Below are 8,451 nucleotides of genomic sequence, written 5' to 3'. Positions count from 1 at the left end.
TCGCTACAATTTAGCGAGCCATTACCGAAGGCGCGGGTGTCAGCCCTTGAAAGGATGGCGGTGTCCGGTGGGGGGGGGGGGTGACGGCGAGAACGTGAATTTATTGCTTGTCTATCTAGCGCCAATACCCCCAGAATAGCTTAAAGCCAATAGTTCTGAGTAAGCGCCTTTGCATTGCCGAAGGGGTTCACGAGGCAATATTGACATGAATGGAGGTCCAGGTAAGAAAACTGCAAATTTGTCTACTGAAGAAGGAGAAGGCGTAAATGTAGGCTAACCCGATATCGACATCAGTAAGCCACTGCATAGAAAAGTTTCACCGGACATAGCTTTGTCTGCAGCGTGTGATAAATTGCTGTTAATTTGTTAGGCAGTTTGATCCCATTGTCCAGTCGGACCAAGGCGTACCGTATATATTGTTTCTAGCGCTACAATGTAGATGAAAAAAAGTCGTATCCAAGCTATCTTTTACGGACCACGGCTAGTAATATATAGAATAGATATAGAAAGATGCATGTATATGCTACAGTTTGTCAAGCATTAGTAAAAACATTATTATACTTATTGCTAAACAATGGATTATATATAATCTTTTCAAAAGTGATAGCAACCTATTATTGGAATGTTGCAGTACTGGATATCTTCTCACCATAAAACCGTTACCTTCAAAGGAAGTAGGAAGCCATAAGCCTGTTCAGGCTATCTAATGACGACACCTGAATAGGTAGTTAAGTAAATAGCAAAGTTCTATCACAATGTAATATATCCAATCTCAGTATTGATTCCTGACAAATGATGCATAACAGGTAAGTTATTACACCGAGGTTAATAACATGGCACTGCCAGTTTAGTCAAACATCTACATGACGAATCTCAAATAGGGCGGAACATCCATCCTCAGCAACATGCCCCAGGCTCAGTGGAGCCGCTTCGAAACCAGCAAGCAACGTTATCGATATGGTCTAAACTTTGTCCTCTGTGTAACTTCAACAATTCAAAAATTCGCGTGAAAACTTAGCTATGCTGTTATATTCAGATGGGCCTCTGAAAATACTGAAAAAAGCATGCAGCGTGCACGACGGCACGAGCTGATTTACTTTAATAAACAAAGTGTCACCCGGTGCAAGTTATTGCCTGGAGAACAAATGAATTTTCATGTAGACCGTGATTGCACAATGGTCATAGTTGCGTTCGCTTTCGGTCCACAACTTGCTTACGAGCATATCGACACAGGATTACTTAGACACCTATCGAAATTTGTAGCATTTTGATAAAAGGTATTACGAAAACTCTGTTCGGGTAACCCAATTGACACGGTTCTTGCTCTATTGATAACACCTTTCACTTCAACGAGAAGTTGTCGATGTTATTGTCACTTCTTGCTGTTATTAGAGGCGGTTCTCGGGCGATGGCTGGCGACACTCAGCTCTGATGTGTGTGGTCGCTATAGCAGAAATAACAGAGCTATACTGATTGGACACCTACGAAGCATTGTGCAGCGTACACACATATGAATAGACCGAGTTACAGCCGTCGGCCATCTTAGGCCGATATTGTTTCTTGTACAGTATAGTACTGCCACCGTCGGTCGGTTGTTCGAAACGACGAAGGCGGGTGTACAGATCCAGCATTGCGCGAGAAAGTGAGCTCGGAAGCGATTTCATCCGGCGACGATGAGCCAATGGCGCGTCGAGTAAAAAGTTTATTGGATGAACACTGTGGTACGTATATCTATAATTTGATCGCATAGAGATATATGCGATGGCTTCTAGCGGTCGATAGATTGCCAGCCTATCTTTAGTCCATGCTATGTAGGGCTCAGTAGACGCTGGTAGGTGACCCCGTTGAGAGGAGAAGTAACACCTATCAGCATCGCTCATTCCGGGAACGCGGTGACCGACAGAAGCTTGGCTGTTTTTCTTCCTGCCTTCTATGTACGACTGTATGGATATGTATGAATACGAGAGAAGGAATAGGTATGATGAGAACCTCACCTCTATCGAAACCGATTCAAGCCCAGACGACGCCTACAACTTCAAACGACTCCGACTAGTATCGCCTACACGTTCGGTGAGCCTTGCAGATCGTTCAAAAAGCTAAAGATCATTGACAGCGAACTAAAGAAAAAAGACAACGAGACATAGAGGCAGAAACAGAAAACTCCAGTATTCATAGATGCGTTCGAGTTTGACTCAGATTATGCAGTGGCCAGTATCGACGAGCTCTGAGCAGTTTGTGGCTGTTCGGTGTTCAAGGTAGTGGCAGCGAACCGGCAGCTACTAGACGCACCCCGATGTCCGCTGAACATGTAGTCCGAAAGCTACCGTCTAGCTCTTTGGCCGGTAAATTGGTTCGTTTAATTAAGATCAACCGCTGATGATACCTACTGAGTAGCGCGATTTCCCGACGGTGGCGATTCCGCGCCACGCCTCTCGCTAGAGCAAGGAGGTGTGAGATCGACGAACTCACGCGATTGCGGTCGGCGCTACGATCACTGCGAGGGCGGAGTGCGGTTTCCGGCACGAAGAAGATACGACGATGGAGACAGAGAGAGAGAATCAGTTCAGCGGAACTAACGCGGCCTTTTTACATTGCGTTGGTTGACTTGAGGCAGCCAGCTGTGCGGGCAATGGTTCGAGTATTTGAGGGGTAGGCTTTTATTTGAAGATATCATTTCGTGAAGGTTTCTCTGCTCTCAAACTGTACGTCTAGGGCCGCAGCTTCTAGCAGCGTTAATGGTGTTGATACGTCTTGTCGGTGAATTGCATCTTCGTCTCAGGTTGATAACGTGCGCAAACCTGGACCCACGAGTCGCTTGATCTTTTCCGCCTGCACGATACATCTGTAATAGATACGCTTGCTTAGGTTGGGGCTCGATTATCGAGATCGAGGGTCAGAAGGAAAAAAGAAACCGCATAATATAGTGCCTGTGATATTCTCGCTAAAGACATCGTTTCTGACGATGAAAAGGGGCGAAGCAGTGTTCCGCTTTGATGTGCCGCTATGCATCGACTACCTAGAGGTGCTACGATCAGGATGAAAACATATCGACGAATATCGCAAGAAGATGATAATCCTTCGGGTCTGTTCACGTTTGCTCTACCATACATGCATATACTTGACAAAGAACTCGAAGCAAGACTTCTTTAGGATACAAAACCTAAGGCAAGACGTCTATCTCATTGAGTACTAACATAGCTTGCTACGCAACCTGTAAAGGCAATGTGAAACTAAATTACGATAGTGTTATCCAGTAAGACAAGGTGTTATTTGCGAATTAATTAACTGTTTTTTTTCTTCGAAGGACATCACAGGACTAGACAACTAGGCCCTATTTAAAAAAAAGAATCTCGATTCGAATATGTCCATGCTGTAGGTGATAACATAATCAATTGTTTCGCCGGTTGCTTTGGCTTTATTTGAACATCTTAGCTAATTTATATATATATATGTTGTTATATATAAATTAGCTAAGTGTTATATATACGCGTTGTATTAGTGGTCTGCGATTGCCGATGCAGCTGTTGCAGCTCCCTTTAGAAGATTCTACTCGCTGTTCCGGCAAGATGCTCTAGACGATACGGTTGCACAGGCCAACTTTGACTTATTTATTGAAGTCAATTTCGATATGGAGCAATTTGTTTATACCAATTTGTCCTTCTTTTCGATCCGATTGTCATTGGTGGCGCCACCCACATAATTGCAGTTTTCTAGTTCGCAGGCTGGCTCGACTGCTGCCCACAACGACCCGCACGGGCGAGTCTGCAAACAGCAATTGACACCAGTTAAAATACCAAAAAAACCCAGCAGTTAACAAAAGAAAATGGGCTCTGAAATCATTAGTCACTATGTTTTCAGTTGTTACGAAATTTGTCGTTACGAACGAGCGCTTACGCGCCTTGCTGTTTGTTTCTGCCGTCCCCAAAAAGCAGAGACATCATCTCGGAGAGATCTCAGCGAGCGAAAACGGATCAGTTCCCTCGGTGTTCATCTGGAGAGTGAGCGAGAGAGATCTGCATCTCGCTAGATCACTTCCTGGTACCGATGACCTAGATCCTTCTACCCTGAAGATCTGACTGTGCCGTGTGCACTGCTGTTATGTCTGACCGATCGAAAACTCTCAGAAGCTTCCCCAAAACGAATTTTTGCCAGCACTAACCTATTGTCGACCGCTGTAGCAGCGGCGGCAAGAATGAATCCTCTCTAGAAAAGATAATACGATATAGTCAGCAGTCTCATTCTGTACATACAGTCAACTATAGGCAATACGGTCTCGCGTACTCGAGATACATACAGCCTAATAGTCGGAGATAGGTATACTTCAACTACAACGGATCGAATTCGACCGATGCCTGGCATCGTTTCTGCAGCACTGCCGTTACCGGCATTACTACTCAGGCAGCAGCCCTAGCTTTTCGCTCGGTTGCATAACAGCTTCCGGTATATCCACTGGCAAAGGCAGTCATGCCTTTAAGCCTGTCGAGATCCTTCCAGTGCCCTGCGATGCCAACAACTTCTCGCCAGAACCAGCAGCCTACCCCCCCCCCCCCCCCCCTGTTAAAAGCAAGCTCAATTTTGGCGCCGGGTTAGGACCTCCCCGATTGACGCCACTCGACCATGTAATCTTGAACTTTAAAATCCTTTTCTCTTTAGCTGCCGGTTGCGAGCGAGAGAGCTAGTTCACCCCCGCAAAAAACAACTATTCGAGGATATAGCTGCTTCTAGATGGTTGGTGGATGGATATAGCGGGATCTTGCTGCTGCCGCCGCCGCCAGTAATTATTCGTCATTGAAACAGAAGGTTAGGCTCAAACGGTATCAGCTAAAGTGATGTAGTCCTACTGAAACTATGAGAAAAACTATTGGCTTGATGTTCGATACCTATCCATCACAATGTTGTAGCACTCTAAATGTCAGCCACCAACGACTCACTGCTTCGTTAACACCGTGTAAAATACACGAAATTTATCTAACGCATGGTGATAAAGTGTAATAATCTATTATAGATCATATGTAGAAGGGAGACATATAATAGCGTATATATATATATATATATATATATATAAATACAAAGTATCTTTTATCATGTACACTTTAAACGTTATCGTACCGTCAAATGCTTGCTTTGAAGATCGTAAATGAAAATATCTGCAGACGCGTCTATACAATCAGTGTTGATTCATCACACATAGTACCCTAGAAAAATACTGAATATGATTCAGGTGCGGATCTACTTTAATGGGTTTGGCTGTTGTTATTTAGTCTTTTCACGCCGGACGAATGCTACCAAGAGTACCAACGTATTTTTCTGCCCGAAATTACCTGTCTAAATGATCGCCAATTTTTAGGAGGCTTCTGACGAATCCTAGAAAAATACTCATGAGGCAAATCGGACGGTCCTCTATAGGATTCAGGCTTAAAGGGCTCGAAAATTGATCAAGACGGCTCAAAAAGTCATTTTTGAGATACCTAGGTTGTTTATACAGAAATATCCAGCCCTTTAATTGCCTATTAAAACATCAAATGTTGCGGTTAGTCTTTTTGAGACTTCTAAAGGGTCTCTCTTACGTGCCTGTTAAGCTTTTTTTTCAAACAAAATTTAATACCCCTAAGTTGCCAGTATCGTTTTATGTACGGTCACTGTTAAAAGTTAAAAAATAATTATCTAGTCCTTTAGGTTCTGAATCGCAATGAGTATGGGTTGTCTTGAATAAATACGACCGTCAGAAATCACACTGAACACAAAGAACTTGTAAACAACCGTTGTTTAAAATGTCCTTTGTTTATTCAAATACATTCTTAGGAACGAATCATAAGAAAAGTTCCAGCATGTATGTGCCACATTGTACGTGCCCAATCATGAACAAACACAATCCAGATACTGTTGTCTAGTAGATACCGTACGCGAGATGCTTGCCGTCTGCCAACATGGTGAACCAGCTTGTGAGACAGCAAGATCATAAGCGCCATCTGATGGCCACAACAATTTTCACGATTTATCCATGCTTGTCGAAACGACCTGTCAGTCGGACGCAGACAGGAAGAAACTAATCAGACGTCAGGCGGTAGCTTATACCTATTCCGAAGTTACGATGTGGCTAATCACATCACGCCTCGCATTCACTGTGTTCGTTGAGAGAACTTGCTGACAACTTATTTACGTCGAGGTATTTGTGTAGCTGCTTATCATGACTGTTTGGGTAAATAAGCTAAAATGTACGATGAATCTATCACAAGTTATCGTATGATGACGATACTCATTATAGATGGCTGAATCAGACGCTGACTATAGAATATCGGCTTCATCAAACCCCGCATCTGTTATCAAGCAGGATCAAACCTAGTTAGGTTTAAAATTGAGAGTATGTTGCAATCAAATCATTAGGTCATGGGGAATATGTAAACTTTGCTGGTATACTATAGCTCTACGATGTAAACCACGATCCCCTCACCTGGTACCTTGTTGTAGCGATGTGATTTTGACACAAAACACTCGGTAATTTTTCTCTTCAGGTAGCGATAGTGGCCAGTTGGTAAGAAAGACCGTTCGCATTAGAGACCCTGATCCCATTCACAGCTGAATTAATCTATAAGTTAAATTTTAAGTAAGTTATCATCGATACCTTTTCTAAACATGATTGTACCATCACCGGACTGCTGGTCAATATGACATTAACACAATACAAAAAAACTTTAGACGGTTTGCTTTCCTTCTAAACGTCAACGGGTCAGTTCTGCTCATGTTTTTTTTATTACGCAAACGTTTGGGCAGAATAGAGCTCTTGGTTGAAAACTATGTATCTCAATAAAAAATAGGCACACACTTCTGCTTCGGTCAACTCGAGCGTCTGAGAGTATCTCGGCATAGTAGTCTTGGTTTAAGTGGCGACGTACTCCTTACCTTATAGGGTATCTAAAGAAGATACCTTAAATAAAAGATCAAAGAAAACAACCTATTTCTATTTTTTTGTTAGCATTTGCCGATCCAGGCTGCAATGTTATACTCCATTATCAGCGCTGCAGCAATACGAATACCATTATAAACCAGATGTTTTAGACTTATCGAAATAGACCCTTCGCACCCCGATATGCCATCTTCGTTTACGCGAGAAGTTTTCGCTGCTGCTGGACACTACTAATGGACCCTCAATGTTCCTTAAATAGATATCTGCGTAGGAGTTAGCGATTCAGATCCGAGCGTCCGCAGTACTTTTTTGACCAGTAGCTTCTAGTCTTGACTAGCCGCTCGTTCCAAACACATGCTCGTCATCATTCCTAGGTCTACCCCATTCCATCCTGTCCAGTGGTTGGCGGCGAGCCCAATGCGAAAATGCCGACCGATCTCGTGACCCAGTTGCTGTAGTGGTGACGAGCTGCAGGCGGAGCCGTAATCATCATGTGGTTCACAAATCTGGGTTACACCGACCGTCATCCTTTCACTGTGTGAACCAGTCGCCATGTTATTGTTGATGGTCCTTTTAGTTGCTCGTCGGAGGTTCCGGCCGCATTGTCTCGAATATAGCGCACCGTTACCGCTGGCCGATCGTCGCCGCTGCGAATGATGTCAATACCGATCTCATTGCACAACCGACTTCCGCAAGTTGTGCACGCTTATTGCATAAAATAGGGACTATTCGAGCGATGGAAGTCCCTCCCGGGTCCTCATCGCACCGGTGCAATATCGCCACTGCCGCTCTTTCTGTCGCTGTCGATTGACAGCGATAGTGCAAGGCAGTCAGGGAGAGCCGACCCCGTTCCCAGACGATACAGGACAGACCAACTGTTCCTGAATGAGTCAACCTGGTACGCTGGCAACACGAATGGCTGGTGCCGAGCACCAGCGGCGAGAGAAACCGATGCCGGTGACAATAACCGCTCGCGGGTCCTGTACATTTGGCTGGTCTAACCAAAAGCATCGGCATGCACCTAATCATCTCGCGCTATTTTAAGTCGGTAGGCATAAAGGCCTTCGGCACAGTATCTACGTTTTATAGAACGTCATTATTTTTAGTCGGCCGTTTTATAGTTTAGAATAATCGGACGAAAGCGTGATTTCTGCTAACTGTGTGCTAGTATATGAAAGTTTCGTCGTCTTGGCTTTATTGACCGATATCCGTACATACAGGATGCCCAGTATATATTGCCGTTCATTTTGCTGAAATGATTTTTCTAACGGACGTAGGTTTATTCGCTATCATCATGAGTAGAAGACAGCAGTTTGTTAGAAAATCATAAGCTTTTCATGACCGTTTAGGTCACTAAACCAAGTGTATTCCTGGACATTAAGCCGCCAATACTATAACATGTCACTGTTTCGAGGGTCGACTTTTTGTTAATAATAAACATATCCATCCCGAAATGCACATTTTGCCACGTTCAGCCAATTTCGTCCAAATATCTATTCTCAATTATCACGTGCAGCTGATGAATGAATTACGTCAATATATATATA

The 8,451-nt window shown here is 43.8% G+C and overlaps 1 protein-coding gene and 1 long non-coding RNA gene across 10 annotated transcripts in view; one reads left to right on the top strand and one right to left on the bottom strand.

Moving 5' to 3' along the window:
* Positions 1-8,451, top strand: part of shot (dystonin-like protein short stop) — a 240,444-nt gene that overhangs the window by 82,872 nt on the left and 149,121 nt on the right. The window lies entirely within an intron of this gene.
* Positions 1-8,451, bottom strand: part of LOC111250447 (uncharacterized) — a 79,457-nt gene that overhangs the window by 17,198 nt on the left and 53,808 nt on the right. The window contains exon 3 of one of the 5 annotated variants that reach the window (XR_015327277.1): positions 1,995-2,842. The exons of the other annotated variants lie outside the window; for them this stretch is intronic. This is a non-coding gene — a long non-coding RNA (uncharacterized LOC111250447). The remainder of the gene's footprint in view (positions 1-1,994; positions 2,843-8,451) is intronic. 5 annotated transcript variants of the gene reach the window in all.

Source organism: Varroa destructor, unplaced genomic scaffold (assembly GCF_002443255.2).
Source record: "Varroa destructor unplaced genomic scaffold, Vdes_3.0 BEIS01000004.1, whole genome shotgun sequence".
NCBI classification, from domain to species: domain Eukaryota; kingdom Metazoa; phylum Arthropoda; class Arachnida; order Mesostigmata; family Varroidae; genus Varroa; species Varroa destructor.
Note: the sequence above shows the minus strand (reverse complement) of the source record. Positions and strands in the feature narration are given on the sequence as shown.